A 19785-nucleotide genomic window follows, 5' to 3' on the forward strand; every position below is an offset into this window, starting at 1 on the left:
ACATTCCTCCTTTGGTTTGGGTTTTCTCTAGAGCGGCTCGTTCTCCACCCCATTGATAATGGTTTTGTGCCATGTTCTCTATTAGGTTGTATGCTTCATCATGGGGTTTGTCCATTAATGCTCCGCCAGTAGCGGCATCTATAGTCATTTTAGTGTTATAAAGTAGACCACCATAGAAAGTATGGATGATCAGCCATGGTTCGAGTCCATGATGAGGGCATAGTCTAAGCATGTCCTTGTATCGTTCCCAAGCTTCGAAGAGTGATTCGTTATCTTTTTGGGTAAATCCGTTGATTTGACCTCTTAGCATAGCGGTTTTGCTAGGCGGAAAGTATCTAGCTAAGAATACTCTCTTCAATTCGTCCCATGTAGTTATGGAATTAGAAGGTAGGGATTGAAGCCACGCTCTAGCTCTGTCTCTCAAGGAGAAAGGGAAGAGACGTAATTGAATAGCTTCGGAACTAACGTTATTAGCTTTGGCAGTGTCGGCATATTGCACGAACACGGATAAATGGAGGTTGGGATCGTCTGCAAGGCTTCCAGAGAATTGGTTCTGTTGAACAGCTTGTACCAATGAAGGTTTCAGTTCGAAATTGTTCGCCTCAATCGCAGGTGGTGCGATGCTTGAGTGCGGTTCAGCGCGTGAACGAGCAGCATAGTCTCTAAGAGGACGAATAGCAGCCATCTCTAACTTCGGGGTAATTTGATTGATTTGATCAGTAAAGATCAATTCCTGATTAATCGGAATTGGTGCTACTTCGGGAAGATTGCGAGCTCGACGTTTAACGTTAATAATACGTTCGATCTCGTTAATTCGTTGTATTAAATCTCCTCCTTGTGAACGAGTATTTGGCATACAATCGTTCAAAAAGAAAGGAAAGAATTGCCCTAGTCCCCGGCAACGGCGCCAAAAACTTGATCGCGACTTTACGTGTCTATTAATCTGATGACTGCAAGTGCACAGTCGTGTCATGTAGTTTTAAAAGATATCGAATCCACAGGGACTATGAATCGAACTACCGTTATCTAAGGTTACTATATAAAGCTAAGGCTACTAATATTTTGATTGTTTCTAAGGGGAAGTGATTGTGAATTCTAAGAAATATAATAATAGACGGATATCAGTATGTATTTCGTTTAACTTTAGGCGATCCGAAGGTCCATTGGCTGATGTATTAATTCGATTAAAAAACTTTATTAATTCAATTGATTAAAAGTCCTCCTCTCAAACTTTCGCTCTATTGATTTAGACTACTGTCCTAACTCGTAATGTACGCTTTCGCCATCCCATTAGATTTAGAAAAGCTTTTTGGAAACAACGTAATTAATAAAATGCTTGTTTTATGAAGTTGTTACCTATTTAAATCTCCTAATCTCAAACTTTCGCTCTGTTGACTCGGAACATGCTAATATCCCTAACGTACGCTTTCGCCATCCCGCTCGGGTGTAAAAACATTTTTTGAAAATAAATAAGTTCTAATTAGTTTTAATACACTTTCGCCATCCTTAAAACTAATGTCCTATGTCTACTATCCAATTAAAGATCTCAAACTTTCGCTCTATTGATTTTAACCTTTGACCGTCTTAACCCCTCAAACTTTCGCTCTATTGGTTTTAAGACTTACTAATTAAATTAGTCATACAAACCAAAAACAAGTGATATTTAATAAAACATAACTAAGACAATTTATTTCGGATCCCACGGTTAACTTACTTTACATACCGATATCTTAGTTAATTAGCCAGACATATTAATACGGTTAAACATGCATAAATTAATTGGATTTATAATAAAAGGCATGTTAAATGGCATACAATATATCATGCAATAATAATAATAAATAAAGCGATAAATGATAAACCTGAAATAAAATAAATCTGAATTGAATTGAATCTTGAAGTATCGAACTTCCACCACAGGTTGGCTGGATCGTTCTTCGGAAATTAATGGGCAGAAATTTAAAACAAGGAACATAAAAATAAATCCAACGTAAGGTTAGATCTACTAAAGGTTCATAACAATTTCCGGTGTAGAAATTGTTGTGAGAAAAATAAAGTGGTTTAATTGAAAGCAGGAAAGAAAATGATGGTCGCGGAATAATTTCGGCAGCACTTCGTTAGCAGAAAATCGGACCCCTTGAAATGAAGTGGCAACCTCTATTTATAGGCGAGGGACTGCAGTTCGAACACGTGAAAAGAGGAGCTTCTCTTGACTGGGGCTCGGAGACGTGCGTCTCCACTTTTTGGGGAGACCTTTTGAATGACTTGAGACGTGCGTCTCAAGTGGAGAAAATCCAGGAGCAGTTGGAGACGGGCGTCTCCTCTAGGTGACGTGGCAGAAGAACGTTGGAGACGTGCGTCTCCTTCTGCTGGGATGATTTGGGCCACACACAATTGGCTTCTTCGTGGGCTGGACTTGTAGTATACACATTTGGGCCTTCTGTGCACCCCTTTCTTGCTTCAGCACCCCTTTTTCATCTTTTAAGCACAAATAGCAGTGATTTTAGCTCCATTTCTCCCCTTTTCACAAATAGTCTCAATAAGAGCGTAAAATCTGAAACAAAGCAAATACTCGCATAATATCATAATAAAACAATATAATTAACAGAAAATGCTATAAATATTTATGGATTTCAGGTTAAATATATGATATAAAATCGTGTTATCAATCTTGAAGCTTTACAACACTCAGCTTGCTTCAAATTTCCATGAGCTTGATTCCATACAGAATTGCTTTTCCTCATGTCTTTGCTTCTCATGTTGAGATTTTAAGAATATCTTCACTTCCTGCAAAACACTCAAAGACATAGAACTTGCAAATTCTTGTTAGAAATGTGGAGACTTTCTCCCAGCAACTGATAATATAAATCAGATCATTTATCACATTTTCTCCCCCTTTTTGTCATAACATCAAAAACACAAAAGATTCAGATGAAAAACAAAATAATATGAGAGAAAGAAGGATCATTTTCATTGATTACAAAAAAGAGAATTATCAGAAGATACAAAGAAGATGCATAGAAGACAAATGCAAGAAACAAAGAAAAACAACTAAGACACAAAGAACTAAGACGGCCCTAGCTTAGACATAATCTTGGCCAGCATGTCATGAATCCCAGCATTGCTCTCAGTCTGCCTCTCCATGAAAGAGCGGAACTCAGCATTGATGTCTTCTTGCTTGTCCATATGAGAAGCTAGCTCAGCTTGGTTCTTCTGAATAGCCTCTAGAGTCTTCGCCAAAAGAGAGGGTTCACCAGAAGAAGCTTCACAACTTCTGTCCAGAGGGACAGCATTCTGCACTGCAGCATCCATTGTTAGATCATCATCTTGATTTTCCTCAACAGGAATAGACTCAGCAGGATGATCTTCAGCATCATCTTCTCCCATATGAGTATCTTCTTCATACTCAGGAGCAGGAAGATCAGAATCTCCATTCTCAAGAGCTTGAAGAATGGCAGCAAGATTCCTTGGAGCAGAAGGACCTTCAACTTCTGGAGGATCAACAACTTCTGGAATGACCAAATTGGGGTCTTCCTCAGAAGGATTTTCCCTTAGAAAGTCAAACAAGGACTTGAAGTCTCCAGTCAGAACTGGATACTTAGGTCTCTAGACCACAATATCTCTACAAGGATTATCCAGCAGCTCATCAACAAACATCTTCTCCTCAAGAACTCTCCTATTTCTGATAGGATGAAAATATTTTCCATCATCAACTTCAAGGAGATATCCAGCATAGCCAGGTGCAGCAGCCACTAGCCTCTTCTGAACAGCCATAGCTCCAACTTGAAAATCCTGGCGAAAGCTTCTCCAAAGGTTTCTAGTTGAAACATCATCAAGGTCATTGAAGAAGGCATCTTTCAAGAGATCCATCCTACTGATAACTTCATTTCTGAACAACTCCAGGTAAATATGAGGTTCAGGTTCAGGAGGGTTGAAGGTGAATTTGTAGTCAGGGTAGAGGAGGCAGTATGGGTTGGATTTTCTGGTAGGTAAGGGATGGGATAGGGAAGGTGGAACAACTGTGGTTGAAGAAGATGGAATATCTGTGGAGATGGTTGATGAGGATGGTATATCAGTGGGGAGGGTTGATGAGGATGGGATATCAGAAGGAGTTGGGAGATAGATATTTAGTGGAGTGGGGTTCAAGACAGGTGTAGAAAGAGATGGTTGAGGAGGATTTGGAATGGTGAAGGTGTTGTGAGTTTCAGAAGGAGGAGGTTGGATAGAAGATTGACGTTCAGAAGGAGGTGGTTGGTATACTTTCCTGGGAAAAGTTGTAGTTCTTACAGTACGAAAAGATTCCGTGATGTGTTGGTCTTGAAATTCCATGGAATTTACTTTGACAGGATCAAAGGTGACCCTTTGCTTCTTGGCTTTCTTGACCTCTTCTTCTTGAGCCTTTCTTTTTAGCCGTGCTTCTTGCTTCTTCTGATCCTTCTTCTGAAGGTCAGCCAGAGAAGGAAGCACTCTTCCACGAATCCACGCAGGATCAACAGAAGATTGAGTTCTTACAGAAGCTTCCAAATAGTGATTTACAGCCTTGTGAATTTCTGCTTGGAACAAGGTGTCAAAGCCTTCAACTGGAATTCTTCTGGGCAGAATAGCTGAGGAGATTACAGGAACCGAAGTTACCTTCGTGATAAGTTCCAGTCTTAGCAGATCAAAAGCATTGATGATATGCCCTTGAATGGCTCCAAAGAATTTTGACGTTCCAATAGCCCTTAGAGAGTCCATCAAATCACTTTCTATCAGAATGTCTGAGATCATTCTGGCGAAAGGAATAGTATTTCTTTGAAGTTGAGGATACTTCTCTTGTTCTTCATCTCTTAACTCTTCAAAAGCCATCTTCAGATTCTAAAACAGAATGTTGGAGATGTTCAGTTCAATTCTTCTTCCAATGCAGAAGAGAGTGTATTTGTGATCAGGACTAATGTACATGGAGGATAATGATCTTCTTCTATGATGAAGAGATCCTAGAATAATTTCAGCCCAGACTTGATAGAACACCCTCAATGTACCGGTTTGATGAGATTGAATACCAGTAGCATAAGATATTTGTCCTTCAACCTGTGGCCAACTAACTCTGGCAGGAAGTGGACCAGTACATCCTTCTTCATCATCCATGTTGTACAGCTTCCTTATCAACTTCTCCGTGATCACAACTTCATGCCCTAACACGAAGGAGATGATTGCGGTTGGAGTAACCGTTGCATGAGCCCAAAAATCTTTCACAAGAGCTGGATAAATTGGTCCAACCAATCTATCAAGGTAGTTAGACCACCCTTGTGCCAATGTCTTTGCTTCAGGTCTGAAACCATGTGCTCTCAGATTTTCAAAGTCCACTGAAGACTCACAAAGAACTTCCATCTCTGCAGTAGGAATGGAACAGGACTTCAATGGAGCAAAACCATGCTTGCTCAGAACCAGTTGAGTGGAAGACATTTCTACTTGGTTTGAGGAACTTGACGAAGGATTCATGATGAGATGCTAAGTTTCAGATACAACTAGGGTTTATGCGATGAATGCAAAAGGAGAGGGACGAATGAAGAGAGAGAGAGAGAGAGAGAGAGAGAGAGAGAGAGAGAGAGAGAGAGAGAGAGAGAGAGAGAGAGAGAGAGAGAGAGAGAGAGAGAGAGAGAGAGAGAGAGAGAGAGAGAGAGAGAGAGAGAGAGAGAGAGAAAAGAATGAAATGAAGATGAAGAGAGATATTTAAAAGATTGAATAAAAGAAAATAATAAATGCAATATGGTTTAAGAGAAATGATTATAGAACAACATGACATCAATTTGCATTTAATGAGATATGACGTTAGGAGAGATAAAGTGACAAAATGAAATGATTTGCACAGTTACCTAGGGCGGCGTCTCCTCAACTGCACGCATGCTTGTCCAAAAATAGTAAACACGTGTTCATTTTCTGGAAAACTGGTGACAGCTGTTTTACTTTAAAGGAGATTCTGAATCAACTTAGATAATGAAACGTTAGTAATAACAGAATCAGAACTTCTAATTGATCATTATCAGAACTTCTTATATACACATAATCCCAACACATTTCAGAATTTAACCATACATAAGATCTTCTCATCTTCTCATTCTGGGCATAAATCCATACTGATATTCTTCAGAATGAACTTAAGCCTATCTTCAGCAAGGGGTTTTGTAAAGATATCAGCCCATTGATGGTCTGTATCCACAAAGTTTAAAGAGAGAACACCCTTCTGAACATAGTCCCTAATGAAATGATGTTTAATCTCAATATGTTTAGCTTTGGAATGTAAGATAGGATTCTTAGATAAACATATGGCAGAAGTATTATCACAGAAGATAGGAATGTTACTCTCATATATTTGATAATCTTCTAGCTGACTCTTCATCCACAGCATTTGTGTGCTACAACTAGCAGCAGCAACATATTCTGCTTCTGTTGTTGAGAGGGCAATGGTAGCTTGCTTCTTGCTGTACCAGGAGATCAGGTGACTTCCTAGAAATTGACAACTTCCAGAAGTACTCTTCCTTTCAGATACCTCAGAATTCTCTTAACAGCAGTTAAGTGAGATTCTCTAGGATCTGATTGGAATCTAGCGCACAAACAAACACTGAAGAGAATAACAGGTCTAGAAGCAGTAAGATATAAAAGAGATCCAATCATACCTCTGTACAACTTCTGATCTACCTTCTTACTTACCTCATCCTTACCTAAGATACACATTGGATGCATAGGAGTTTTTGCTTCTTTGCTTTCAGAAAGATTAAACTTCTTTAGAAGCTCTTTCACATACTTGGTTTGATGAACAAAGATTCCTTCTGATGTTTGATTAATTTGAATCCCAAGAAAGTACTTGAGTTCTCCCATCATGCTCATTTCAAACTCAGCCTGCATAGACTTAGCAAACTCCTTTCCAAGTGTAGCATTAGATGTTCCAAAGATAATATCATCAACGTAAATTTGACAAATTAAAATGTCCTTCTTAGATGTTTTACATAAGAGAGTCGTATCCACTTGTCCTCTAGTGAAACCATTGTCCAGAAGGAAAGAACTTAATCTTTCGTACCAAGCTCTAGGAGCTTGCTTCAATCCATACAATGATTTCTTAAGTTTGAAAACATGTTCTGGAGACTTAGAGTCTTCAAAACCAGGAGGTTGGTGGACATAGACTTCCTCATCTATATAACCATTTAAGAAGGCACTTTTAACATCCATCTGATACAGAGTGATGTTATGCTGAGTGGCAAAAGAAATTAATAAGCGAATAGATTCTAACCTGGCCACTAGTGCAAAGGTTTCTGTATAGTCAATCCCTTCTTGCTGACTATATCCCTGAGCCACCAGTCTGGCTTTGTTTCTTACCACTTCTCCCTTATCACTAAGCTTGTTTCTGAAAATCCACTTTGTACCAATGATGTTGAATCCTTTTGGTCTAGGAACAAGATCCCATACATCATTCCTTGTAAACTGATTAAGTGCTTCTTGCATGGCAATTATCCAGTCTGGATCTTCTAGAGCTTGATCAACAGAAGTTGGCTCGATCAAAGAAACAAGACCTAATTGACATTCTGCATTGTTCTTAAGGAATGCTCTGGTTCTGATAGGATCATCTTTCTTTCCAAGGATCACATCTTCTGAGTGATCTAAGGTGAGTCTAGAAGATCTTTTGACTGTTGGCTCTTCAGAAATTCTGAGATTCTCTAAAGATGCAGCAACTTGATCTTCTGATTCTTTGCTTCTGAGATTTTCAGCTTCTGAAACTTTGCTTCTTGGTTCTACAGCTTCTGATATATCAATATCTATATCTGCAAAATTCTCAAACTTCTTTGGCTTTTCAAAACCAAGCTTATCATCAAATCTGATATTGATTGATTCTTCTACAACCAATGTTTCAGTATTGTATACTCTGTAGCCTTTAGAGCGTTCATAATATCCAAGAAGGAAATATTTTCGTGCCTTAGAATCAAACTTACCAAGATGATCTTTAGTATTCAGAATGAAACAAACACATCCAAAAGGATGAAAATATGAAATGTTGGGCTTTCTGTTCTTCCACAGTTCATAAGGAGTCTTATTTAGAATAGGTCTTATAGAGATTCTATTCTGAATATAACATGCAGTGTTTATTGCTTCTGCCCAGAAGTGCTTAGCCATATTGGTTTCATTGATCATGGTTCTGGCCATTTCTTGTAGAGTCCTATTCTTTCGCTCTACAACTCCATTTTGCTGTGGAGTTCTAGGGCAAGAGAAATCATGGGCAATACCATTTTCTTTGAAGAACTCCTCAAAAAATCTGTTCTCAAATTCACCACCATGATCACTTCTGACCTTTATGATTTTGCACTCCTTCTTAGATTGAATCTGAGTACATAATTCAAAGAACACTGAATGAGACTCATCCTTGTGTTTTAAGAACTTTACCCATGTCCAGCGGCTATAATCATCTACGATGACTAACCCATATTTCTTCCCTCTGACAGATGCTGTTTTGACTGGTTCAAACAGATCAATGTGCAGAAGTTCTAACGGCCTTGAGGAAGAGACAACATTCTTAGATTTGAATGCAGGTTTGGAGAACTTGCCCTTCTGACATGCTTCACAAAGAGCATCTGATTTGTATTTCAGATTTGGGAGTCCTCTGACCAGATTTAGTTTGTTAATCTGAGAAATCTTTCTTAAACTAGCATGTCCTAATCTTCTGTGCCAGACCCATTGCTCTTCAGAAACAGACATAAGGCAAGTCACCTTCTGCTTCTCAAGATCTGAAAGATCAATCTTATAAATGTTGTTCTTTCTCTTGCCTGTAAATAGGATTGAGCCATCCTTCTGACTTATAGCCTTGCAAGACTTTTGATTGAAGATTATGTCATAACCATTGTCACTTAATTGACTTATGGACAATAAGTTATGCGCTAATCCTTCTACAAGAAGTACATTAGTTATGGAAGGAGAGTTACCAATACTTATGGTTCCAGAGCCAATAATCTTGCCCTTCAGATCTCCTCCAAACTTGACTTCTCCACCAGATTTAAGCACCAGGTCTTGGAACATAGACCTTCTTCCCGTCATGTGTCGCGAGCACCTAGAGTCCAGGTACCATGACATTTTGTGCTTTGTCTTCTTTGCTGCTAAGGATATCTGCAACAGAAATTATCTTCTCCTTAGGTACCCACAGTTTCTTGGGTCCTTTCTTGTTAGTTTTCCTCAAGTTCTGATTAAACTTGGGTTTAGCATGATAAGTAACAGGAGGAACAACATGATATTCTTTAGGTTTGGCATCTTGATATTTTTTAGGTTGTGTCACATGCTTCTTGGTGTGTGAAGTGTTAAAACTTTTGGCATGTGAAGTGAGCCTAATATCATGTGAGTGACCATATTTGAACTGATCATACAATGGCTTGTATGTGATTTTCAAATCATCAACAGGTTCAAATTTTTGTGGGGTATCACCCTCATAGCCAACGCCAATCCTTTTGTTTCCAGAAACACCATATATCATAGAAGCAAGATGACTTCTGCCAATACTTCTAGATAAGAACTTTCTGAAGCTCGAGTCATATTCTTTCAGAATATGATTGAGACTAGGAATGGATTTTTCTGATTCAGAAGGAGATCCAATATCTTTGGATAATTTTAAAACTTTTTCCTTCAGTTTAGAATTTTCCACTTCCAGCTTCTTAGTTTCAAATTCAAATAGCTTTTTCAGCTTTTTGTATTTGATACTAAGATGAGCCTTGAGTTCCAGAAGTTCGGTTGAACTGGAAACTAACTCTTCTCTAGATAGTTCAGAAAATACCTCTTCAGAATCTGATTCTGATGTAGATTCTGATACGTCATCCACTGTGGCCATCAGTGCAAGGTTTGCCTGCTCACCTTCAGAGTCTGATTCTGATTCTGATTCTGAATCATCCCATGTTGCCATAAGACCTTTCTTCTTATGAAACTTCTTCTTGGGATTCTCCTTCTGAAGTTTTGGACATTCATTCTTGAAGTGTCCAGGCTCATTGCACTCATAGCAGATGACCTTCTTCTTGTCAGATCTTCTGCCTCCAGAAGATTCTCCTCTTTCAGGCTTCTTTAAACTTCTGAAGCTCTTGAACTTCCTTTGCTTGCTCTTCCAGAGATGGTTTACCCTTCTGGAGATCATGGACAGTTCATCTTCTTTTTCTGATTCTGATTCTTCAGAATCTACTTCTTCAGCCTGAAAAGCGTTAGTGCATTTTTATAATTGGATTTTAAAGCAATAGACTTACCTTTCTTCTGAGGTTCATTAGCATCCAGCTCAATTTCATGACTCCTCAGAGCACTGATCAATTCTTCAAGAGAGACTTCATTCAAATTCTTGGCAATTTTGAAAGCAGTCACCATAGGACCCCATCTTCTTGGCAAGCTTCTGATGATCTTCTTGACATGATTAGCCCTTGTGTATCCCTTGTCAAGAACTCTCAATCCAGCAGTTAGCGTTTGAAATCTTGAGAACATCTTCTCAATATTTTCATCATCCTCCATCTTGAAGGCTTCATATTTCTGGATCAAGGCAAGAGCTTTTGTCTCTTTGACTTGGGCATTTCCTTCATGGGTCATTTTCAATGACTCATATATGTCATAGGCAGTTTCCCTGTTAGATATCTTCTCATATTCAGCATGAGAGATAGCATTCAGCAAAACAGTCCTACACTTATGATGATTTTTGAATTGCTTCTTTTGATCATCATTCATTTCTTGTCTTGTAAGCTTTACATCAGTAGCTTTCACTGGATGTTTGTAACCATCCATCAGCAGATCCCATAAGTCACCATCTAGACCAAGGAAGTAACTTTCAAGTTTATCTTTCCAGTATTCAAAGTTTTCACCATCAAATGCTGGTGGTCTAGTATAACCATTGTTACCATTTCCACTGTATTGCTCAGCTGAGCCAGATGTAGATGTATTTGATGGATCTTCACCAGCCATCTTGTACTGAAGCGATTTTCTCCTCCTGAATCTTTTCTAAACACGATTAAGTGCTTGCACCTTAGAACCGGCGCTCTGATGCCAATTGAAGGATAGAAAATCACTTAGAAAGGGGGGGTTTGAATAAGTGTAGCTTTAAAACTTGTAAGATATAAACAATTTGCACAATGATTTTTATCCTGGTTCGTTGTTAACTAAACTACTCCAGTCCACCCCCTTGGAGTGATTTACCTCACCTGAGGATTTAATCCACTAATCACACAAGATTACAATGGTTTTCCACTTAGACAACTTCTATGTCTTCTAGAGTATACTGATCACAACCTGATCACTCTAGGAACAATCTGCTTAGATACCCTCTAAGATTTTTTAGAGTATACTGATCAACAACCTGATCACTCTAGTTCTTACAACTTAATGTAAACAAATTCTAAGAGTTACAATGCTTCTAATAAAGCTATTATCACAACTGTGATTTTCTCTTAAGTTTAAGCTTAATCTCACTAATATATTACAACAGCAATGTAGTGAGTTTGATGAAGTTTGAGAGCTTTTCATTTGAACAGCATTTCAGCATTTTTGCATAAAGTCTTGTATTCAGCTTCTCATCAGAACTTCAATTTATAAGCGTTTGAGAAGATGACCGTTGGGAGCATTTAATGCTTTGCGTATTCCGTACAGCATTGCATTTAATGTTTCACTCTTTTGTCAACTACCTCGAGCCTTGCTTTCGCTGTGTCTACTGACGTTGCCTTTAATAGCTTTCAACGTTTCTTTTGTCAGTCAGCGTAGCCTGCCAGCTAGTACTTGCTTCTGATCTTATGTTTGTGTAAACAACGTTTAAATATCATCAGAGTCAAACAGCTTGGTGCAGAGCATCTTCTTGTCTTCTGACCTTGAAGTGCTTCTTAGCATGATACCATGAGAACTTCAGTGCTTCTGCTTCTGATCTCAAGTCCTTCTGATGCTTCCATAGACCATGTTCTGATTCTGCTTGACAATCTTCTGATGTCTTGCCAGACCATGTTCTGATGTTGCATGCTGAACCTTCTGAGTCAGTGCTTCTTGCGCTGATTTTGTGCATACTCTTTATATAATTCCGGAAATGGAAATTGCATAGTATTAGAGTACCACATTATCTCATACAAAATTCATATACATTGTTATCATCAAAACTAAGAATATTGATCAGAACAAATCTTGTTCTAACACATTCCTCTTGTTAGGGTGGCATATATGACACAAAGAACACATCATCTTTTTTCTTTCTTTTGTTTGGTAGCAATCCCATGAACTTAAAGTACTGATGATGTTGCTGCCAAATCCTTTTTAGCTTGATTTTATTGAACAAGGCATAAATGTCTTCCAATACTTTGTCAATTTCTTGTCTTTCATCTGCCTTGTAATAAAAATAGTTGTTGGGGATACTCTTTTGTTGAAGATTTTCTTGTGGGATGTCCACATCTTCACAAATTGTTAAAATTGTGGTTTTATCCAAAACTCGATCATCTTCGAGTTTCCTTATTTCTTCTTCCCCACATTTCTTTTTTACCTCAAATTCTTCTATTCTTACTGCATCATCTTCATCTGATGTCATGCATTTTTCTTCTGGTTCAATATATTCTTCTTCCAACTCTAACTTTCTCCAAATAAAACTATCTGGATAAATGTTAGCTTCCTTACATTCATTCATAAGGATTCTTACCTCCCTCTTATATGCTTTAAAAATTTTAGTCGCCTCTTCCAAAGTGACTCCTGAATCAGGCGACCAACATGCAGGAGATACAGGTGGCAATGTATCAAAACAATACATGGCTACAAAACTCAGACACTTTGTTAGTAGCAAAATATAGAAGAATTCATGAAGCAAAAATAATATTACTTTTTTTTAAAAAAAGAAAATTTATAATAAAATCAAATTCAAATAAACAAAAACTGAAAACAAAATTTTAGTTGACGAGCAACAAAATTTCAATTGAACTAAAATTAAAACTCTATATTTTGGCAGTCCCCAGCAACGGCGCCAAAAACTTGATCGGAAAAATAGCAAGTGTACTATTTTCACCGGTATAGTTATAATGGGTTTTACCCCAAGTATCGATCACGAGGATTGCGTAGGAAATATAAATTATTGTAACTAGTCAATTAAACAAAATGGCATATGGGTGTTTGTGTTATATTGAAATAAGTGAATTAAAATAAATAAGCTGAAATTAAAATGGACTTTTTAATAACTTTTAGAGTAATGCCAAAGTAGGTGTATGATTTGCTTTATAACTCCTCTGAATAAAGATCTCTTTAACAAGTTCATATAATGCAACTATTTGTTCTTAAGGGTGTTTTCCTAAGTCCTTAGTGAAAACCTTTTGGTTTACAATCCTATTGCCTAAGTCCTTAGAAACAAAGGATTAAACCAAAGCTGTAATTAATCAAGAATATTCAAATAACCTTACGGTATCCCTAGTCCTAGGTGATAACTATAAGATTTAATTGTCTAAAAACCTTAACAACCGTAGTCCTACAGATTGTTAACCGAAGATCAATCCTTGTTTTGCCGACAAAGAAAGCATAAAAACATTAAACAATCAAATTGCATAATACGAACATAGGATTAAAGCAATACGATATTCAGAGTCATTACAAATCAAATCAGGGACACCCCCTAGCATTGGGGGGTTTAGCCTCTCATAGTATTCAAGAAACACAAATTAAAGAGTTTAGACATTACAAAGATTAATGAAAACTCTGATCTTCAATGGTGTCCACCGTTGAATCTCTTCGTCTTCCAAACCCTTGATGAAGCTATCTTTCTCTTCTCTGGAATTCTATCGTACGGTCTCCAAAAAGTGCCTCTCCTCTTGTCTTAAAATCACTTTTAATCTGTTCTAGGTTTTCAAGTCCAAGACAGAACACCCAAAATGCCCCTGGTGCTTTAAAAATAACAAAAATAGAAAAATTCAGAATTTCTGTCCGCACCAGCTGACACGGCCGTGTCACTTGACACGGGCTGACCGTGTCAGCTTCTAAGTAGAAATGGTGACCGATCAACATTAGCACGTGTCTTAGAATTAACTAGTCGATTCTGCAAGTAAACCTTAGTTTGAAGGCTTTGGGAGGACTAGCGGTTGTTTACAATTTCCACAGTAAACAACACCATATATCACTTAAGCGCGTGGTACCTTACCACATTCTGAATTCACTTAAGTGCACCATACCATACCGTGTTCCTTATTTTCTCTGTCTCTCATCAACCTATCCTTATGTGTGTGACCACGTAGGTTTTCGCGAGTTGGCAATTATATTAAAGCACACATTCAAAATAATAAACAGTGAGCGGTATCTAGCAACACATCACTGCTACCCAAGTTACGAAAATGTCATGTGATCTGACAAAACCGTTTATGTGATAATGCTTGTGTGTACAATTACCCTTTTGCCCTTATGACTATATTGAACACAAGGCATAAACTGTGTCACCCTTGTCCTGTTCAATATTGCAACCTTAGACATTTATCCTATTATGCAGGATGGGAAAATTCCTTATAGGTCACTCATGTCGCTCAACATGCTTTGTGAAGTACCCATCAACTGTCTTTATGGTCATCCAGTTACGGACAATGTTTGATCAGCAATAAAGCACTCGACTCTACATCTAAGGTCCATAGTAGTTTCAGTTCGAAGGGTGCTATACACCACTTATCACCATGAGAATAACTTATGACACTTTGAATAACATTCTATGTAGTATTCTAATAGCGGGCCAATCCAATATAAATATTACTCCTAATATTTATACCTATGCCAAGACTTGATAACTCCTTATCCATGATCCATGAGATGTGATCATCAGTCTATCTTCATAATAGTCTTGATGCTTTAATGTTATCCAACTTCACAATAAAGCTCGACTATGGATATTTTAAGAATATTGTCTTTATGTTTAATGAGATCTCAAGATTAAGTCGCACTTAACATTTCATTAAACAGACTAACTAATCTAGGAACTTTATTATTTAAAAAAAACAAACATAATAAAGAAATGTCTTTTATTATTAATAAATAATTCGATACAAGTACCAAAAGTATTGACATACACGTTGTCCGCTATAGTTCCCTCAATGGAAGTAGGCATCCTTTAAGAAAAAGGACACTAAAAAATATATAGAGTTGAATCTATACTCTCATTAGGCTCATGTATATTTTTACCTTAAATAACCATTGACCACTTTTTTATAGAATGATAACCAATATAAAACACTTGTTTTGCTTGAGATGCCATAATAAAGGACTTGTCCATATAAGATGCCTTTTAAGGTCCGCCAAGGTAAGACAAAATTCATCAGTTTGACACCATTGTTTATGTCAATCCATTTACATTTAAAAACATGGATTTTTAATTTAATGAAATTTGTAACACCCCGATATCCGCTGCACGCATCAACCGTGTCGGCCAACCGAGTATGTTACCGGCTTAATCAATAATCCCCCTAGGTCCGCTTACCGGTTGCCCAGGAAATATTGTTTTTGCCTCCCGCAGGAATCGAACCACGTACCTAGGGGTTAAGTACGTATTCATTGCAATTCCTGCTACCACTTGAGCTAGTAGCTCAATTGGTAGCAGGAATTGCTATGAATACGTACTTAACCCCTAGGTACGTGGTTCGATTCCTGCGGGAGGCAAAAACAACATTTCCTGGGCAGCCGGTAAGCGGACCTAGGGGGATTATTGATTAAGCCGGTAACATGCTCGGTTGGCCGACACGGTTGATGCGTGCAGCGGATATCGGGTTGTTACAAAATCAACTTCCCAAATCTATTCAATGTTTCCAAAATACGGTATGGATGCCATAACTGGATTTTTATGTTTTGAGCTAGAAAAGTGTATGGACTCAGCTACGACCATGACCCCACTATTTATTACAGTACTTTTATCATCCTGAGTCTTTGTATAAAATGAAAAATTATTTATATCATGACCTGACCAAGTTATGACATCAAAGTTAGGCTCCCTTGATAGCCATTTTAATGTAAAAGAAGCTGAATTTTCATTTAAAATGGTTTCATTAAATCATTTTTAAAAAGTCTGGTTATGCTCATTTTTCGTTCACTCTAGAATTTTTTCCCTTGAGAATGACTTTATGAGTAGAAAGGTAATGCTTAACCTCATCAGTGTTATTCAATAAATAAAATTGTGCTTGAAGTACTTCTGCACGCCCCATGCTCTTAAGTTGTAAACCTCCTGTACCCTTACTCGCACATCTTCCTTCATGACGTGACTTAGGAATTCCTATTGTTTCCTTTTCTGATATACAGTCATAACAAAACTCAATAGCTTCCTCTGTGATATATCTTTCAACAATAGATGTTTCAGGAAGGCGTAGAGTCTTCACATACCTTTTTAATATCTTCATATATCGTTGAACTGAATACATCCACCTTAATTAAATAGGATCACACAACCTAATCTCCCTCACTAAATGAACAATTAATTGAATCATTATATCAAAAAAAGAAGGAGGAAAATAAATCTCTAGTTGGCACAAGATAATTGTAACCTCATTTTCCAACTCATCTAATTTATTAGGATCAATGACTTTGCTGCAAATAGCATTGAAGAGTAAGGATAACCCAGTTAAGACATCTCTAACTTTTTTAGGCAATATTCCACAAATTGCCACTAGTAGTAATTGTTGCATCAATATGTGACAATCATGAGACTTCAATCCAACTAATTTCAAATCTTTCATTGAGACAAGACTCTTGACATTTGAAGAGTAGCCTTGTGGAAATTTTATGCCCTGTAGACACTTAGAAAATCTTGAGTATTCAAACCATCCTTAGTTTTACCCTGAATGTTGAGAAGCGTTCCTATTACACTATTACACACATTTTTTTCAGCATGCATTACATAGATACAATGTCTAACATCTAAAATACACCAATAATAAAGATTAAAGAACACAAACCTCTTCTTCCATATGTTTTTCTTAGTCATCTATTTTTGGTCCTTCCCAAATATAACACTGACATTTTTCAATTTGTCATAAACTTGTTATCCAATTAAGGCTTTTAGAGCAATTTCATTTTCCGGGTGTCTATTAAAATGCTTTTCTCAACCTACGATATGGGTGAAATAGTATGAGAAATTTCTAATATCCAAGGTAAACTTTCTTCGTTCCATTTTTCAATTGTTGGTAGCAAGTGAATTCTTCACCTATGGGACATGCTTTATGTAACATCACGATTTTTTATTAATATTTTTATTAATTATATTAGTAATTATATTATTTGGTGTTTTTAATAATTATTTTCTTAATTTAGTCATTTGTGATGTTTATTGAAATTTTCGCGTTTTGGGACGATTTAGTCGGTATTAATTCGGGATAGCGGATCGATATTTAATCGAAAATTTTAATATTTTAGTATTAGAAATATTAATGATTTAATATTTAGCGTTTTGAGAATTTTCTGAGTAACTAAGATTTGATCGGAAATATGAGACATTGAGTTATTAGAGGATTTTAGCAGTATTTATTTTATTATTTATTTAATTAATTTGGTGTGTTAATTATTTATTTAATTAATTTGTGTGTTAATTGATATATATTAATTAACTTGGTGTGTATACTTGTGTCTATTTAATTATTGGTGTTATTTAATTTAGTAACTAAAATAGAAATAATATATAGTATATATTTTATTGGGCTTATTTATTGGAGTTAGGAGTAAATAGGGGGTGTTATATTGAGGCCCACTATGACATAGTTAGTAAGGGTTTAGTTAGTGAGATGTGACATTTTCTCTCATTTTCCCTCGGATAGCAAAGAGAGAGGCTGAGAAAGAAAGAAAAAAAAGGAAATGGAAAGGAGAAAGGGGAAGAACAAGAACAAGCTAGGGTTTAAGAAATTGAAGAGGTAAGGGGGAGAATACTTATTATTATGAGTTAGTATGATTGGGTCAATGGGTAGATTAACATGATTTAGGGATTTTATTCTTCTAATTTAGGTTTTTGACATTGTTAGATTTTGATGAGTAAGTCTTTTTATACGTTTACCTAACATAGGATTTCATGAGCTATGATTGAATATATGTGTGATTGGAATTAAAACTTGGATATATTTGTTATTAAAACTATTATTTTAGAAACAATCCAACTGGGCACGCTAAAATTTCTAATCTGGCATTCTCATTGATGAATGAAATTAAAGAGATGTAGCACATGGAGAACTGGCTTTAAATATTATACCAAAATTCTACTGTAAAATTTTATATGCATAGCCTTTTGACTTATTCCTTTACTTTGTCAAAGAAATATTGATAGAATAATAGAGGAAATATAAATTGGCACATGAGAATATGCACACATAGTGATGAACACTATTGTCATGCACCTTGGAGTTTCATTGGTCTTAAGAGCAGAGAATGAGACAATTTTCTAGAATTATTCACGCAGCGGTATACTCTACTGTCATAAAACCATATATATATATATATATATATATATATATATATATATATATATATATATATATATATATATATATATATCATTAGTATAATAATAATAATATAAATAGTAGGATAGTGAGATTATGAAATAGTGACTGTTATAAAATAAAATGAAATACAAAACAGTCCCGTTTAATCGAAATAGCCGAATTAAACGGTATAATTAGTTGTCCGGAATTTAGTGAAAATTGACGTGGTAGCTAAGTCTAATTAGTAGATTAACATGGTGGTGTTATTTTGTTGAAAATGTGATATTTACAAACCGACCGAAATAGTGTGGATTTGAATATCTTTTATATTAAATATTGGTTTTGGAATAAAAAATGAATTAGAAACTTGGAACTAATGTAGTGTAATTATTAATTGGTTAATTTAATTAATAGTTGAATTAATTTCAATGAGTCTAATTGATTGAATATATACTTGGAATTGGATCAATTATTCGATTTATCGGTAAATTACGGTATCTTGAGAATTTAATCGTAATTGTATTTTTGGCCAAATACTAATGAATTAATACTTGGTTTGAAAGTATATTCTTATATTTTGTTGGCAATATAAATTAACATGAGATAGTATGATTTACTAGTGTTATTTGTATTTTGTGAATCATAATTGAATATTGTTTCTATTATGTGGATTGATATCAATGCATTGTGAATGTTGTGTACAATTTGATGTATAATTCATAGAGTTGAATTATTGTTGGTATGCGGTAAGTTAAGATTGATGAGATAATCTTAATTGCATAGTTGGTTGGTAATTGTACATTCATTAATGGCATAGTCGACTTTATTGTGGAAGCGGTGAAACTGTGGGTTCACATGGTAATAGACGGTGATCCTTGAATAGAAATAGACGTAGAATACGTTGATCCTTAATTGGAAACATACGTGGTGGCTTTGGTCTTGTCCGGATCGGAAGCGTGGCTTGGATTCTAGATATTGAATCGGAAAGCGGTGAAACGTTGGGTTCACATTGCGGTACCACATGCATAGCGTCACATATCTTGCATTGAGTCACATTAGAGTTATGCGCTAATTGAATATGTGAAATTGATGTAGTTGTGATTTGTGTATGAGTTTGATAATTGAAATGGGTGATGTTTGGATATATACTTGGTTAAATGTGTGAATATGTGATAATTATGGTTATGTGCATAATTTGAAATATAGTGTTGAAATTGGAATTGTATACTCTTTATACTTGTCGAATGCTTAATATATGTGAATATATTGATTAATATTAGTTTACATGATTAGACATGGTGTAATAAATTCCTATAATTGTTAATTTTAACCATTGTATCTTTTTATACTTTCTTCATAATGATTC

At 36.2% G+C, this 19785-nt stretch overlaps 1 non-coding gene across 1 annotated transcript; it reads left to right on the forward strand.

Moving 5' to 3' along the window:
• The first annotated feature begins 203 nt into the window (after window positions 1-203).
• On the forward strand, window positions 204-310 carry LOC131637978 (small nucleolar RNA R71). The gene has a single exon (XR_009294553.1). It is a non-coding gene; the product is annotated as a small nucleolar RNA R71 (small nucleolar RNA).
• Window positions 311-19785: the final 19475 nt, after the last annotated feature.

The sequence above is a fragment of the Vicia villosa genome, unplaced genomic scaffold (genome assembly GCF_029867415.1).
Source record: "Vicia villosa cultivar HV-30 ecotype Madison, WI unplaced genomic scaffold, Vvil1.0 ctg.002123F_1_1, whole genome shotgun sequence".
NCBI classification, from domain to species: Eukaryota; Viridiplantae; Streptophyta; class Magnoliopsida; order Fabales; family Fabaceae; genus Vicia; species Vicia villosa.